A 9,139-nucleotide genomic window follows, 5' to 3' on the forward strand; every position below is an offset into this window, starting at 1 on the left:
AAGCCTGGTCTCCAGAGCTGAATGGCCACCGTGCCTCCATGACAACACATGAGATCGTTATGTTTCCTAACGTTTCCATAGGTTACGTTTCCGTGGAGACTGACCTCGCCTGGTGACTCCAGACTCACACACATGGAAGAACATTTGTACCAGCTACATTTATTTTTTTTATAAAAAAACCGGGACACATTAAAATATATAAAAACTGAGAAAACTGAGAAAAAGTTATCTCAGCCCAAGGAACAACCCTCATAATACATGTATTACAAAACTACTGTACAGACTGGAGAGCCAATGAGAACAAGAGGAGAAAGCTTTCGCCTGGGCTGGCAGACGGCACCTTTTAGTCTACACCCAGGCATTGGCAAACCCTGAACCAATCAGAAACCTGGGTAAAATACAGATAGCTGTCGCTCTTCGCAATCACCACTAGCGAAGTACCCCTAGCCTCGCTCCAGAACATATTCTGGAACGTCTGCCATCCACACTGTTGAGAGGCGTTGTCAGTCAACTTTAAGGCTGGTTTATACTCCTCCGTAAAGTGCTGTACATTGACAAGGAGAGCCCTCTCCGTCGTCTGAGACCCTGTCGGAGACCCTCTCCTTGGCTCTACGTTCGCATCCAATATTTTTTAAAGGTCCCATGGCATGCTACTTTTTGGATGCTTTTATATAGCTGTTAGTGGGCCCAAAATACGGTACTCGAAGACGTTCAAGAAATTCAGCCTTGGTGCAGCATTACAGCCAGTAATGAGCCAGTCCCACAATGAGCTTTCCGTAAACGCGCCGTTTTTTAGAGGCAGGTCAAGGTGGAGGGTGGGGGTGTCGCCCTGAGCAGCTTGCGGCCACCGTACCATGCACTCGTGTTTACAGTGGATTTATCACGATGGCGAGGCGCATACAGCTTTTGGCCGTGTTCTGTAAATATTTTAGAACACTCCGGGTGCTCTGGTTGGAGTCCTGGAGCTCTATATCTAAATAATATCATATTATACATAGATATCTATATCATACAATACATATTATCATGGCCAAAAGCTGTGTGCACCTCCAGACGATATTATGAATCTCTCAAACAACATCGGCAGGTTCTCCGACGTCTCTGGTTCTTCCACTTCCACATCAAAAAGTAGACTGAACCGCGACATGGAGGAGAAAGGGATTGTTGACCCCGATTGTGTCCCTCCGGAGTCCCGCTGCCCACTGCCGAGGCACAACCGCCTCAGAAGCGGGCAGCGGGCAGAGCCGAGGCACCACTGGCCCGCGGCGGTGGCGCCCCGCGACGGTGGTTCCCCGCGACCATGACGCGGTTCATGTTCTTCAGGGAGTCAAAGCCCAAGTTCCTTTCCCCCAATTCCTTCTCAACCGTGGCTGAGATAACCCCCACTACGGGTCTCGTTGTGGAAATACAAGAGACGTCAGAGAACCCAACGTGTTATGCGCCATAACACCAACAGCTGAACGGTTATCCTAAGAACAAAGAAGAGTACAACACTTGCTTTACAGTGTGTGTATTCACACACACCGATGTGGCGCTCAAACGGTCGTAGCTCATTGTCTCATTGGCGGGCCAAATTCTCTGGGCGGGCAAAGCAGAGGGGAGGTAACATGTCCCCGTATGACGACGTACGGGGAAAATTCCAAATTGGCGAATCGGAGCTTTGTTTTTTCAGAGCAGGATACCTAGTGCTCGTTTTACACCTTACGCCATTTCTAGCTACTGGAGGACCATAGGCAGGCTAGGGAAACTAATATTAATGTTAGACATTTTTAACTATCAGTCGACGCAACGGAGACGGACGGACTGGGATTGGTCCTCTAACTAAATAATTTCCTGATCACTTTTCCCGGTTTGCACCTTATTTATTCTGCACCTTGTTTACTTTGCACATTAAGGACCAATAAAACACCAAATAGGATTTGTAAAGCTTCGGAAGTTTCTTACAACACTATTTACATGGTTAGTAGTCATCATAATAAGATCCATCGGGCAGCAAATTGCATTGCGTAACCGACATCCCGATGGAGAACTACGAATGCTAGAGGTGGCTCTGTAGTTACGGATTCGGAGTAGTATACTTTTACCTTTGTTCTGAGGCTGAATAGATTAGCTACAGCAAGTCGGTTCAAGAGTGGTATACTTCCAAGGTAATCACAAATAGCGAATGTTACTACTACGAATTTCAAACTTTTTGCGTTAAAAAAACAATGCTTTCTTAGAATTATGTTAAATTATGGCATAGAAGAGATATTCCACCTGTTTGCCAAATTGAAATTGTGTACAGGTAACCTTGGCACATGAGCAAAGTATAATTTCTTTATAGTTTACTGTTTTCAGTGATAATGAGAGCTGTAGCAGAGCTATAACAGACAATAGGGATTCAGCCGACTTGTACCCCTGAAGATGTGCATGTGCAATTGTTTAAAAGAAAATAGTTCTCCATTTTGCTCTGTTGAAATGGAGAAAAATCAGTTACATAGAAATAGAGACTAATGATTCAGATAATAGCTCGTTGGAGGGGCTGCCAGCCAAGATATGGAATGTGATGCAACAGAAAATGAACAAAATTAAGAACACTTCAAAAGGCTTGATAACAGTTCCATCACCCTCACCCTCTAATGCAATAAGTGTACCATGAGTACTGGCAATGGGCAACACACAAGAAAACGATTTAAAGACAAATACATTTTATGCTTATTTAGCACTATTTATCCTCCACAATAAACAGCTAGACAGTCTTTAACCTGCCTAATGTAACCTTTCTCCTGCGGCTATTGAAAAGGTTAACAAAAAATGCTAAAACATTTATCATTAATAAAATGTGCCCATCAAAGAGTTAATCCATCCAGGGAACTTTTTCTAACCCTCATTAACTTACTGTCCCCTGAAAATAATGTTAACTATAGGCTATTGTATATTGCTAGCTAGAGTTGTAGCTATTGTGCATATAGCTAGCTTGAGTTGTAGCTACTACCCAGGCCACCAGAGGATAGTGATGGGAAAACAAATTGCTGATTTAATGTGCAGTGTAGGTTGTTGATGAAGATTAACAAATTTTTTAGTACAACAAAATATTAGATATCATTTTAGAGCATGATCATGGGGTGAGTGGAGTGTTTAGGATTGGCTTCAATTGAATTCAGCCATGGCAGGAGAGACCAAGTTGATTTACAGTACACGATAGGGGAAGAGGACATGTACAAGACAGTTAAAGGAATCTACAAAAAATATATCTCAGTAGATTGGTCTCAGTATCAGACTTCTTGGCTACAGTGGCAATGCAAATGCAAACTATCTTATCACCTTTCATTCAGAGAGAGGAAGGGAGACTCTCTCGGTCAAAAGGAGAATGTACACAAATCCCTTTTCAATTTCAATTGTTATAGAACTATTGAGTAATAGCTCTATAAACAAGGTTTATACAATATAAATACATATAGTTTATACATATAGTGATGATATAAACATGGTTTATATAATTTGTATATCATTTTATATTATAGATACGAGTAATATTTTCACAACAGTTAAGCAGGAGAAATTGTGCAGAGTGAGCATGAAACTATTTCTCTTTCAATAATTTTCTCGTGTTTTTGTAAATCGTAACTCATGGTATCATTCATCCGTGCAAAACGTGGTGATGCTTGCTGTTGGTTCAGGGAGGCGATATTAAGCCTTGTTAAGTGGTTTTATTTTTATTGAGAACCTTCAAACAGATCTTAACCTATACACAATGTGTGTTTTTAGAAAGGGTAGGATAGAGGGGAGGGTAAATGGTTGAGAGCATGCTTTTCAAAGGACATTAGGGAGTTCAAATGAAGCGAGAATGTTTGCCTGCATTAAGGTGGCACTCGCTCAAGGACTTTGTGTTGATTGGTACACCCTAGCTGGCTCCAAGCTTCCACGTGCCAATCCAGCACCAACAAATAGATAAAGATTAGGGAAAGGGTTGCATGTGTGTGTCTCTCGTATAGCCACGGCTGTGGCATTTTTTCTGATGGTTTGAGATGTTTGTCTTTGTCCACCTTGTTTTCCTTGTGTTGTTGTGTCGGGTCCACTTGAGTGAAAATGGCATTTTTAGGGGGGCACTTTTTACCTCTTAGTTTAGCCCGGCAATGGCTGCTTGCTTGGTGATGCTTTTATGATTAGGAGAACTAAATTAGAAACAGAAAGAGGAAAGTAGAGGAACCGAGATGGGGCGGGAATATGGGGCTTTGATGAATGACCGGGAGCAGCCGAACAAAAGTCATATTTTGCTCTTCCTTGTCTAGAATTGATAAACACGGCGGAGCCTACATTTAGGAAAAAGGTAAAGGCTTGCATTGCTAACATTATGACAGCCAACCCATATACCTTTCATAACAAGTACCAAACACAGGGGCTCAAGCTTTTCATTTGTCATCATTAAGGGATAGGGGATAGCACTACCAAATCTAACACTGTCACTTCAAATACCTGCTGTAATGTTGTTTACTTAAATGCCGTGATTGTGAAAAGAAAGCGGAAGCACAATAATAATACACAAAATGGGCCTATTTTCTCCATTTCATCCTTGCCCGTCAGATGATTTATCTTAAGGGCAATGAGAGGCAGCTCTGGAGAATATGCAAGAGAGCCAATGAATCATTATTGTGTGTCCCTCACTCACCTATCTTTCTAATGACCCCCAGGGGCCCCTGCTGATTCTGGCTTTGATTTGGGGCCAATTCTGCCCAATGCTACTTGAGTGGCCGAGCTGTGTTGAGACGTATTTCCACCAGACTGCAGAGTAAAGTGCCTTCAGCTAGACCTTTTATTTATATGCCACTTGACGTTCTCTCTCTCTCTCTCTCTCTCTCTCTCTCTCTCTCTCTCTCTCTCTCTCTCTCTCTCTCTCTCTCTCTCTCTCTATCTCTCTCTCTCTCCCCCCCGTCTCAGTCTGTGCGTGTATGTGTGTGTTTGTTTGTCAAGTTTATATTAGTCAATATTCGGCTGTCGAATGATAAAGGCCTATAGTATGAAAGTGACAATCACAAACCTCTATATAATTCATCCGAACATTTACTTTGCCAAATGATTCATATCCCTCACAGCTGCGACTCCATCTTAAAGGTGATGAAACGCAGCTACAGCAGCGTTTCCATCTTAAAGGTAATGCAAATCTTTAGAAAGTTCGCAAAAAAGTAATTCGAATTAGGGGCGTTTCCATCAAGTGGTTGGAGCGGGTAACTACCCTAGTTCTACCTGGGGGTGGCGCTCTAGGCAAAAAATGCATGCCATACGTGGCTGTAATAAATGGTAGAAGTAGAAAAGCTGTATCTTTGTTTGAGAGCTTTCCGCTTACTCCTCAACACATTCCAGGGCTTGTCGTATCCTTTTAGTAACATCATCTCTCTTAGGTCATGATAAATAGTGGAATTACGTTGTTGTTTTCCATCAAAAATAGCTGTTAGGTTCTTTTCTTGGATGAGAGCAAGGAATAGTTTAATCTCTTCGTCGGTCCACACGTATCTAGTATTTACATTGGCCATCTGTTCGATGTACGTAATCAAAGGATATATTTAAAGGATATACAAACGGTTAAAAATAGATACGTCGTGTCTCGAACACGTATCGTTGTTTGAGAGCACCATAGGGTGATGACGTTACACGTTGATATCGGCAGGGTTGCTATGACCGGTCGTTATGCGGAAATCGGAAAGACTGTCAGTCCTGTGTGTTCAAAAGTTCGCTACGTCACAGCTGTTTCTAAAAGTGTGTTTCCATCTCCCATTTTGCGAAGTTACTCTCTTTCGCATTTCTCAAAAACCTCAAGCGAGCGGATAAACTTTTTCGCGAATTAGAGGATTTTTATGCGAATTTTGGTGTTTCCATCACCGTTTACTGATTCGATACTTCAACGTTCGCATAAAATCAGGGGGATGGAAACGCACTAGTGTTTCGACTTGCGAACATGTGAGGAAATCGGGTTATATGATGCAGGCAATAAACACTAGCTTGTCAGCATGCGTTGTTCCACCTTGTGAGGTGATTGTGTTTCTGCATTTCTAAACCTGTTAATCGTTACATTTCAAAGAAACCTCACAGTTCAAGTTAATACCGTTTTTTTTTGTGTTTGTATTATATTGTAAAAAAAAAACGAGAAAGGTCATTTATTGGTAACCTTTCATTGGTCATTGGTTGGTCAACTAACAGAGACAGTAAGGCTGTTCTATGGAGACCCATGGACATATTCTATACATTGCCAGAGAACAGTGTGTGAAAGTCAAATAATCACAAAGCAATGTTCAATTATTCGTGAAATGCCCAGCTATAAGGCTGGAGAATCTGTGATCTCACAACTCTCCCTTGTGGTCGTAAAGAACATAACAGAGATCGGGATGGGATATTCAAATATAATATTTAAACCGTGATCAATACTGCTGTGCACTTTCCCAAATAGGTTTGGAATAGCGCTAATAACATCCAGTTCAGCTGATTATGGAAGGATGATATGCTCTGATATCACCTGCCCTGATTTAATCACATAAATCAGAGCAATTTATCCCTCATATATTTGTAAAAAGGTAATACTTCCCTTCCTGAAGGTTTTCAGTTTGGTTCTAAATGTATTTTTATTTGAATCGACAGCCACGTCTCAACCTGTTGGAACCGGCAGGATGCGGTCAACAGCTTCACTGTCTTCATAAATCAACTTGTTGTTGTCTCACAGTTCATGAAGACTTTGAATTAAGCTTCTCTCTCTTTGTTGACATTGGCCAAAGTGCTATAAGAGGGCTTCATGTTGGAGTGTGCGCACATAATAACAGGATTTGTGTATTGTGCTGACTGAAAATTTTGCCTTGGGCCTGTACTCTAGGGCTTCAAATTCATGAAATGAAAAAATCATTTTCACGTTGGCCTTGGTGCCAACTGGCAGATGTTCTCTCACTTCAGCCCTTTAAACAAAAGCTATTATATTATTTTAGATATAAGCTTAGGTTGAGCATTATTCTTGGTTTCCTCTCAGCCATCTGAAGGGTGAGGCTGAGTGTAGATGTGGTCAGCCTGCACTGAGAATGTGCTGTTTAACACTTATCTGGGTACTGAACACGATGGGAACTGTATAATACCTGGGCACTGAACACGATGGGTACTGTATAATACCTGGGTACTGAAAACAATGGGAACTGTATAATATGTGGGTACTGAATACGATGGGGACCGTATAATATTTGGGTACTGAATACGATGGGAACTGTGTAATACCTGGGCACTGAACACGATGGGTACTGTATAACACCTAGGCACTGAACACGTTGGGTACAGTATAATACCTGGATACTAATCATTGTTTGTACTATATAATGCCTGCCCACCAATATGTATGTGAAAGGACATTTTCTGCCACACAAACCTAGTGATATAACTTATACTCTCCTGACAGAATACGCAAGCAATTCGGTCTTAATTTATTTGTACAACACAAACAATACAATATGTTATGGAAAAACCAAAATCAGTCCTCCATACATTGTCGTCAGTATAGAACAATAGAGGGTCGTACCTTGCACAGTAATAATGAAACCATGAGAACATCAGACCAGTAGACCAGTAGCCTTCTCTTGATTCTCGACATTATTTAGTTGGTGAACCTCAAACTGGCCAGACTGGCCTTTTTTATCTTCCCGTCCATGTGACAAAGTCCAACCACCTTTCAGTATCTGCCCCCCAGACTAGGCCAGCGCTAACCTGGATTATTTTCTTCTTTTCTTTTGCCCCTGATACATCAAAAATCCCACAGTTTAAAGGACCCCCCTGAGCACACACACACACACACACACACACACACACACACACACACACACACACACACACACACACACACACACACACACACACACACACACACACACACACACACACAACGACACACACACACACACACACACACACACACACACACACACACACACACACACACACACACACACACACAAATATGAATGCATGCACACACACTCATAAACATACATATACATATGCCCACACATACAAACATGGAAACATTATTTTTCAAACACGTGTGCATGCATGCACATGTTATGCTCTGACGTTTTGGTGTGGTTTTGTTTCTCCGTTTCTGTTTTCCTTTCCCTTCCTTTTTTTAGAACTTCAAATATGGTTGTTGTGGTGTTCCTACTGCTTTCATTGCTGTCTGCTTACCTATGAGACCCAAAAGGCCTTCTCTAAAGCCAACCTGTGCAGACAGGCTCACTCACTTGCCTGCGCTTTAGCTTAGCCTTTATTGCCACTGTGGCCATTGGTCACCTTAGGTTTTGGTCGGTCCTGTAAGACACTGAGAGTGGTGAGCAGCCTTTCATTTGGAGGTCTATTTTCTCTTGTTCAGTGAGGAAGCTAGGATATCCTATTGTTTTCTGTTGAACAATTAGGAAGATGATCTAGTTTAAAGATACGTCCTGATGTCTCGTAGCTTCTCTGACCAACCGTATTATGCTTATTATGGGTTATTTATTCATCCTTGGTTTCATTTGAAACGCTTCTTCCACGGGGTCGTCACAGTGCTCACACACACCCACTACACCACATAAACCAACAAATACACACATGCATGCCAGCTGCTTCACACACACGCTCATACACACATTGCATGCACGCTCGTACACACACGCATACACACAACGACATGTTACATGTATTTCTTTGTGCAGACAAAAAGGTAAACACAGGATATGCATCATTTTGCAACGCAGATGGAAAACCAACATAGACAAAACCCTTTTGTGTCCAAACGCTGGTATTTAACAGAAAGTCTGACGTTACAGGGTAATCATTTATTAAATTGTCACGTACAAAGGGATCTTCTTCTTTAGATCCCCCTCCCACACGGCTCCCATTAAGTGCTGCTCTTTCAGGAGCTGACCATACCATTAACCCTCTTAACTGGCCTTAGAGACAGCCTCCATCCTCCAACATCAGCAGTCCAAAACACAAGGTAGGAAATAAAAACACTATTGAAAGGCTAATTCTGAAGACCAGTCCATTTACCGTCTTTGTCCGGCCTGGAGGCCATTTGGCTTGGGGGCAGCAGGCAGTGAAAGGACACACACACACGCACACACGCACACACACAAACACACGCAAGGTGAATAGAAGCATC

Source organism: Gadus macrocephalus, chromosome 4 (assembly GCF_031168955.1).
Source record: "Gadus macrocephalus chromosome 4, ASM3116895v1".
In the NCBI taxonomy this organism is placed as follows: Eukaryota; Metazoa; Chordata; class Actinopteri; order Gadiformes; family Gadidae; genus Gadus; species Gadus macrocephalus.